General features: G+C 42.5%; 1 protein-coding gene across 1 annotated transcript in view; it reads left to right on the top strand.

Annotated features, from left to right (window-relative positions):
- The first annotated feature begins 2,260 nt into the window (after positions 1-2,260).
- Positions 2,261-8,766, top strand: part of HECTD2 (HECT domain E3 ubiquitin protein ligase 2) — a 91,937-nt gene continuing 85,431 nt past the window's right edge. Inside the window, exon 1 of the mRNA XM_060642046.3 lies at positions 2,261-2,404. The gene's annotated coding sequence lies outside the window, so the exon portion shown is untranslated. The remainder of the gene's footprint in view (positions 2,405-8,766) is intronic.

The following is an 8,766-nucleotide window of genomic DNA, read 5'->3' as shown; positions in this document are numbered from 1 at the left end:
GCAGAGAGAAAAGTATTCTAAGGAGTTCAAAGCAGGTGGCCCGAAATCTTGCTAAAATGGTTACCTGCCAAGACCAGGGCCTCTGAGAAGATCATGGGGAACTGCAGAAGTAGGTGAGCTGGAAAAGAATAGCTGTGGGGGATTTGATCAGGATCTGACCAAGAGGCAGGGATCGCCAAGTGGCTCTAAGAGTCTCCACTGCAACTGGAGAGGCACCTGCTTCACGCAATGAAAAGGAGACGGCCTTCCCCTCCCGGATCACAACCGCTGGAGAGCCATTTTTTGGCCTGTGGAGAGACTGGGGCAAGTTCGGTAAGCGACCGAACAGGTGAGAGTTATAGGGGGAGACACTCCAGCCAAACAAGACTTCCCAGAACAGACGGTGAGAGGCTGAGAGCTCACAGGGTCTCATCACTCCTCCCTGGGAAACCAGACAAAGGGGCGCTGCTTCCGTCCGAAGTTGGCCTCCCTCAAATCACCCGAAGTGGATGTCCAGAAAGGCTTCCTGCCTCCCCTCTGCTTGTGTAGTGGGCAAGTTATCAATTTATTGCCTCTCAGTTCCAAATATACGCTTCATTGCCTGCTCTGTGATCATTCAGGTGGGCCCTCTAAGCATTTTTCCATTGCAGCAAGCACGGTGTTACACATGATCAGCATAGGACATTGGAGGGACTCGAGGAGAAAGAGGCTTCTCTTCCTACATCCAGTATGCTTTCACCTGCTTCTTTCTGATCGCACTGCAAAACCTACGGAGCTGTGGAGTGTGGAACATCCGTGGCGTTCCACCCCAGCCAAGAGCCCAGACCTACAATGGCTTGACAAATTCACACCCCTAGCCTGGTGACCACCTTGTGGTGGCCCTCCTGATGGAACGTGGCGTATGTTCTACACACACAACATATACACATGTGCGCACACATGGGACGTGTGCACCTGTCAGCAATCACTCTCTCTACGCTGTGGGATTATGGGTAACTTGTATTTTACTATTACATATATATGTCAGGAATCAAGGCCGAAAAAAGAGGTATGAATTCTCAAATGTCAAAAGATCATCTTTCTCCTGTCTTTTAGAAAGAAAACTTCCCCTGGGGCACCTGGGTGGTTCGGTTGGTTAAGTGTCTGACTCTTGATTTCAGCTGAGGTCATGATCTCACAGGGACGGAGCCCTCCATTGGGCTCTGCGCTGACAGCACAGAGCCTGCTTGGGATTCTCTCTCTCCCTCTCTCTGACCCTACCCATCCCCTCTCAAAATAAGTAACCTTTTTTTTTTTAATTAAAGAAAGAAAACTTCTCCAAGTTAAGCTGGTATATATCAGTAGGTTAACTTTCCTCATGTAAGTGCATAGAATTATTACATTGAGCTCTTATATTGGTTTGGAACACATGGAAATATACAGAAACAGAGCAGGCACTTCAAGTCTATTTACCTGCTGCCAAGGACAATAGCAGCCCACCTGGGAGGATATTGTACACAGAAAAATACATCTTGTATTTCTTTCTTGAAACTTGGGATGTGGGAGGAGAAATGAAAAGAAATATGGAATGCAAGCATATAGGAGTAATTATATATGCAAATGTGTAGTTACTTATTCATTTGGGGTGTTTCATTTGCCCTTGCAAATGTGTATTCTGAAACCACACAGGATTAGTGTATACCCTGAATCTCTACCTTAATTGCTTTATTGATTTTGGCATTCCGGGAAGAAAAGCCTCAGGAAAGACAGAGGGGTGGTATGTTGGGGATGGGGTTGCATTTGTGATCATAATTGTGCTGTAATACTTGTGAAGCCCAAATTCTCTGCCCTCTTTTCCGTGGGTTAGAAATGTTTGTCTGTAATATCAAATGAATTTATTCCTTGACATTTAAAAGAAACACTCAAGTAACATAGTTTCAATGGGTTAAATCAATTTCAATTTCTGGGAAATGAAGGAGTGTGTGTGTGTGTGTGTGTGTGTGTGTGTGTGTGTGTAAATCATTTTCCAAGCCTCTTGGATTGTGCTGACACCATTGTTATTTCTTGAGAATAGATCCTTCCTAAGTCACCCACTCATATTTTGAAACTTGCCAGGATTTGAAATAACTTGATGCATTTTCAGTGCTAAAATTACCCTTGGAGGAAAAGTTCTACACACCAAACGTTACCCAAAAAAAAGGACTCTAAAAATGCTAATTTGGAGTTGTTCATGCCAGGAAGCAAGGCTGGAGAAGAAGTGAATTCATCCCTGCCCAAGTTAGGGAGGGAAAAAAATATCTGCTGTGCCTCTCGAAGCACAACTCTGTTACCATCGCAGCTTGGAAGCCTGCTCGTCATGCTGCTGTGTGTGCTCCTTCACCTCTCTTTGGCATTCTGATTCTTTAGCTAAGCAAAATGAGGAGTGAATCCAAGATGTCCACATCTGGTGAGTAGCTGGGGTGCAGGGATGGAATGCACAGTGAAGAAATCATATTGTTAGCTAAGAAACTTTTTCTTCTTTTTAAGGCAGTTGTCGTAGTCTAGAAAATGCATGACTTTCTTTAAGGAAAACTATATCGCAGGAATATGCATGTATATGAAACAGTATTGGCACCACGATTTCATGAATAATTATCGCTACTCTGATTAGGATTAGAGACACTGTGGTTTAGCTAATGACTTTGATATGGCTTTAACGAGACCGTGGCTAAGTTGTTTCAGGTATAGGTGATGGTTTTTCTAAGAGGCTTCAGTTACCTGGGCTACAAAACCCACTCATTTCACATCACATCCACCAGGCACATAAATAAATGACCAAAATATGATGATTTAGAAGATTCATTTGATCACAAATACGGATTTTCTCTTCTAGCCTTGATACTCTGTGTTTCCTCTTTCTGGAAAAGTCCCCTCTCTCCATCTTCACCACTCTCTGGCCCCTCCCTCACCTTCCACCTTCCCTCCACCCCCAGCCCCCATGCATACTTCCTTTCATTTCCCACAAGACAAACTCTTCTTCCTGATTCACTTTACGTGCCCACTGCATCCCAAAGACCGACTTAAATTAGGTGCCCTTCTGTGCTCCTTCAGCACCCCCACCTATATCAGCACTTATTAAGCTGAATCGTATCTGGTTTTCTCATCTGCCTCCTCCCGCCTGACTGGAGGGCTTCTGGAGGGCAGTGATTGATGCTTTAATCCTAGCATTTTATTCGGCACAGAGCAGATTCTCAGTAAACGATGGTCAAGAGATGTTAAAACGCTGTGCCTCACAGGATTGGCCGAAGATCCAATGAAGTGAGGCAAAGGAGATTGAGTTTCAAATGGCAAAGCCCTTTCTGAGTGTTCGATCGTTTTGACAAAATGGAATACACAAAAAAGTTGTTCTGTTGTGCTCATGTTTAAGTGGAAGTTTGGAACAGCCTACGCTTGTTACAATGAATAAAGGGAGTTGGGAAGGGAACGGATCTTTGCTCATCGTTTTCCCTGTGCCGCACACTTTTTCATATATTCTTATTAATCCCTTCAGCAATCCTGGAGGCGATATTAATATCCCCATTTTATAGAGGAGGAAATTGGAGCTCATAAAGACTAAGACACTTGCCAACATCACACAGCTAATAAGTGGCAGAACCAGGATTTGATCCCCATCTGTCTGCCTTCAGAACCCACGTTTGCTCTCCTGCAGGATGATGCTGTTGCAGAGGAAAGAATCTTGGGCCATTCATAATTACCTTGCTCTTTCCTATCCTACCCATCCCCCATTCCACAGATCTGGAAAAAAAGGAGGGGGGGAGGTGGTGGGAGGCAGGGGCGGGGGGAGAAATTACCCAAGGGCGAAATTGCCTAAGGCATGCAACCCAGTAGTGTCTGAGATGGGGATGGCCCAGGAATCTGCACAAGTGTTGATGCCCAGAAGCCAGGAAGGTACTGCATCTTCTGCACAGCAAAAAGAAAAGGTATTCACCCATAGGGTAAATCAGCAAATCCACAAACCACTGGAGTCTGATAGTCAAATAAGTGTATTTTTCAAGCTCTGTTTTTATCCCACAAATTAAGGAACATAGGAATTTTTGTTTGTTTATTTTTCAGGTAGCCTCCAGCCCAACATGGGGCTTGATTTAAGACCCTGAAGTTAAGAATCACATGCTCTACTGACTGAGTCAGCCAGGCGCTCCAGGGTTTAAAATTTAGAAATTCTAAAAGGGATGGTAAACAGGTGTGCCTGGGTGGCTCAGTTGGTTAAACATCCGACTTCAGGTCATGATCTCAAGGTTTGTGAGTTCAAGTCCTGGGGTCTGGGCTGTCAGTGCAGAGCATCCTTCAGATCCTCTGTCTGCTCCCCCCCATCTCAAAAATAAACATTTAAAAAAATATTTTTTAAAAAGGGGATGGTATATGTTTTCACTCTTATGTGGATCCTGAGAAACTTAACAGAAACCCATGGGGGAGGGGAAGGAAAAAAAACTGAGGTTAGAGTAGGAGAGAGCCAAAGCATAAGAGACTCTTAAAAACTGAGAACAAACTGAGGGTTGATGTGGGGGTGGGAGGGAGGGAAGGGTAGGTGATGGGCATTGAAGAGGGCATCTTTTGGGATGAGCACTGGGTGTTGTATGGAAACCAATTTGACAATAAATTTCATATATTAAAAAAAAGGGGGGGATGGTAAAACAAAGTCAGTATTATATATCCAAGAAGGGGAGGATGAGAACCATAGCACGTGTTATAACAATAGTCTGGATTATTATTAAGAACACAGTCACTTACATATTATTATATTAATTGTATTATATTATATATAATGTTATATGTATTATTATAATCATGATAGATACAATCAGGGTAGAACAAAATCTTGACTATGATATATAATTAGTGTGTCCTCACATTTCCAGTAGAAAATCTGCAGTAAGTTTGGGAAATGTTTTGTGGGTATACATGGGGAGGTAGGATTATTTTAACATCAGGCTGAAGCACGTTTGAACCTCACATGGAAGGCACCTAGCCATCACCAGAACATCCTGTGTATTCTAATAGCTAATAAAGGACCAGCTTCCTTTACTCAGGCTGCGCCTTCAGTCATGAAGGAACACACACACACACACACACACACACACCTCAAAAACTCCTATGCATTTTTGGAGGTGCTGCTCCAGTGTTATGTGTCTGAAAAGCCCTTCCAGACATACTTAGGGAGAATTAGTTACTCCTGTCTCCTCTGCGTGCTCATGCATCTTTGTACATACTTCTGCTGTAGTTCCGTTTCACACTGTGCTATGGTTAATGTCCTTACTGCTGGACCAAGAAATCAACAAGAGTAAGAACTAGGTCTTAGCATCTATCTGTTCTCAGAGGTGATCTCTGAGTGCTATGCAGTAGGTGCTCAATAAATGTTAAGAAAGACGACCTAAAAGGAAATGTTTACTGCACTTTATACCCTCTTGCACCACTAGAGGGCAATGTAATCAAGATTACTGAACACCACTGTTGTAGTTCCAGATGAATAGATTTGTTTCTTGTTTTTGTTTTGTTTCGGCCATGCCTTTTAATGAATTCTGTACTTCAGGGTGAGCAAACATTTCACAAGTGTAAAAAGAACCCTTGAAATAGAGGCTAAGTGCTGGAGTGCCGAGGAGTCTAGGGATTAAGTCCCTGGCCTGGCAAGAAGAAACCACAGACTACAAATGGGATTAGAGATGCTCCTTAGCCCTCTCAGACGTGAAGCGGCGATCTGAAACACTGTAGCTACATCTTTTCACATTTTTACATGCTTGATCCTCCACCTTAACCCCAGGGTGAAGTTAAGCATCACTGCGTTTAAGGGAAATCTGAGGGATAAGGGAATTACATTTATGGGGTGCGTGCTGAGGGGATACAAATTGAGCGCAAATTTCAGTCTAAGCAGTTTCTACATGTCCGTTCTGAGGCGTAGCAATTCCACAGCTGGTTTTCCTCCTGTTCTCATTTCAGGCCCTTGGCAGGACAAGAATTCGAGGGGCAAGTTTCTCATGAGACATCTCCTCTGTCAAATGTAATACGCTTTGGAGGAAACTCCACTCAGTGACCATTGCTGTGGTGCCAGAAGGTACCTCCAGGAACCCTTTCCAGGTCTCTTCCACCACGGGGAAGCTCTCCACCCTTTCAGCTCCCATAGGGTTTGTTCCCCGTGAGAGCCCCCGTCACACTCCACCTTGTACTGTATTTATGCGGGTACCTGCGTCTGCCCCCCTCTAGACTGTTACTCCTGTAGGGGGGTTTCTTCATCCTCATAGTGCAAAGAGTGTCTGTTAATACCTTACATATAGTAGGTGTTCAGTACATTTTGTTTCATTAAACCAAACGGAAATGAGTTTGTGTTCCACTAGCCATGAATCTGAACCTATTTTTTTTAATTATTTAATTTTTTTTTAAGCCTGATTTTTTAAAGTCTATTTCCACTTTCTTTTCACACAGCTGACTTAGCAGCAGCACCTGTCAATTTTAAATTTGGATAGATGCTTGTTTGATTAAACAATTTTTTATCATAAACATTTAAAACCGGTCCAAGATTTAATTAACAGTTACATACTTATTTGGCCTAACTAGTTCCTTCATCTCTATGTTTAATGGTGAGGTGTGGACAAAAATAATAGCTTTTTTTTTAAAAAAAACAAACAAGTTAATAACTAATGTCCCTTTTCTTACTGTCTCCTGCCCATTAAAGCTATGGTTTGAATGATTTAGCCAATCTAACTGCATTTCGAAATACAAACAAGTTTATTATTGTCTAATGTATTCAAAACATAAATAATTGGCAAACCGTTGAATAACTGTGGTTATAGTACAGACTTGATATAATTCTAGCTCAAATCATTTATTTGTTTCAGGTTCTGTTCTTAATGTTGGGCCTAATGGGAATAACTTCTAGTGGGGCTGAAAACGGAGAAACTTGATGGTTATCAAGATTAAGTAAACCTGTGTAGCAGTACTTAATAATAAATGCGTGACTTAATATAGGCTTTAAAATTTGGAAATAGCTTACAGCTTAATATAGGCTTTCAAAATGCTTCCTGTGTCTAGAGACCCTCTTTGTCTAGGTAACCAGTGGACTAGAGGCATTCTGTGGTCCCTTCTACCTTAAATATGCTGGCATTTTTCTCAACCGTATCAATTCTATGACAAGGCAAAAAATTAACACAAACTTAGCTGCTTAAGACAATACCCATTTTGATCTTACAGTTTTGTAGGTCAGAAGTCTAGGCAGGCTTGGGTGAGTTCTCTGCTTGGGGTCTCACAAGGCTGACGTCAAGGTGTCGGCCAGCTGGCCCTTCCGTGGAGGCCCTGGGAAGAACCCACTTAGGAGCTCATTCAAGCTGTTGTTAGAATGCAATTAGTTGCAGTTGTAGGGCTGAGGTCTCTGTTTCCTGGCTGGCAGTCACTGAGTCCTCTTGCTCAGCTCCTTCAGGCCACTTAAAACTCCTTCTTGTGGGGGAAGGCCACGATGGCACGTGAAATCCTTCCCGTACTTGAATCTTTCTGACTTCCGCCACCAGCCAGAGAAAGCACTCCACTTTTCAGGACCCATGGGATTAGATGAGAGCCAGCTGCATAATCACCCTATTTAAGGTCAGCTGTGCCACATAGCACAATCACAAGTGTGACATCTCATCACATTCATGGGGGCTGGCTTTCAGCGAGGGACCTCTTTGAGGATCATTTCAGAAATTCTGCCTTCCATACTGACCAATGGAATTTCCACCTCAAGCAGTCAGTCACGGGGACACCTTTGCTGCCAGACAGGAAGATTTCACCCACGCCAGAGATAAGGTTTTCAGAATCATGTAAGATTATTTTATTTAATTAAATGGACGTCTTTTAAAAGTGCCTGTTGGAATTTTATAGAATCCTTTCTAAGATTGTTCTGGTCCCTTTTCCTTCATGTCATTTCCTCAGAAAACATTACCTTTTTAGGGAGATAATAGGTTAATCACAGATACAATAAGCAGCTTCAAGTAAAAAGAATATTCATATTCATGAGGTGTCATTTACAGAAGTCTTTTTATGCCTAATCGTCTAAGATAGGGGTTAATAAACAATGCAATTCTCTTTTGGCTATTTTCATCTGCCACTCATTAAATTTTAGCATTTGGCTATTTTTATCGGCAGAGTACAGATGTGATGAGCTGGCACCTGAGGGAGGAAGATGACGATAAATGTGCAGATCACTGTTCTAGAACATTTTTTACTTTTGTGGAGTTGGAAGAGTAAAGGAACTGTTAGTTTTGTTTAAGTGTTCTCATCTGACTGTTGACTGGTTGACAGGTGACAGGTCACTTTCCACTAAGTAAACTCTACACTAAACACTACATAAAACTCATCTTCTCCACTTCACCCTGTAAGAGGCATTAACAATTGTTGTCATTGTGGCCACAGCGAACCTGGCTTTTCTGGCCTTGTAAAACTAGAGTCTCATCAGCAACAATGGACAAAAGAGCCTAAAATCATAATAAGGCCATCACTAAGAATGCAGCTTCCTCCTTAGAAATGGCTTTCCAAAAGAGGTTTGTAATCATGATGATAAAAGTATATGAGTATCAAGGTAGTCATGGGACTTCTTGACTTTCACCATGAGCTTCTTTACCAATTTATTACTACTTCTATGTTGATAGCATTCCCCCCTCCCTCCCCAAGAAGATGTTCTAGTGCCATTTAGTATTTTGTCACTAAGCAAAGCTCCTGCATGGTGAAAAGAAGGGTCAAAAGAAAGAAACAATGCATCAGAATGCATTAGTACAGACCCTGAAGCCAGGAACCCCTTGAAATTCTGGA

This window comes from Panthera onca, chromosome D2 (genome assembly GCF_046562875.1).
Source record: "Panthera onca isolate mPanOnc1 chromosome D2, mPanOnc1 haplotype 2, whole genome shotgun sequence".
Classification (NCBI taxonomy): domain Eukaryota; kingdom Metazoa; phylum Chordata; class Mammalia; order Carnivora; family Felidae; genus Panthera; species Panthera onca.
This window is presented reverse-complemented; position numbering and strand designations above follow the sequence as displayed.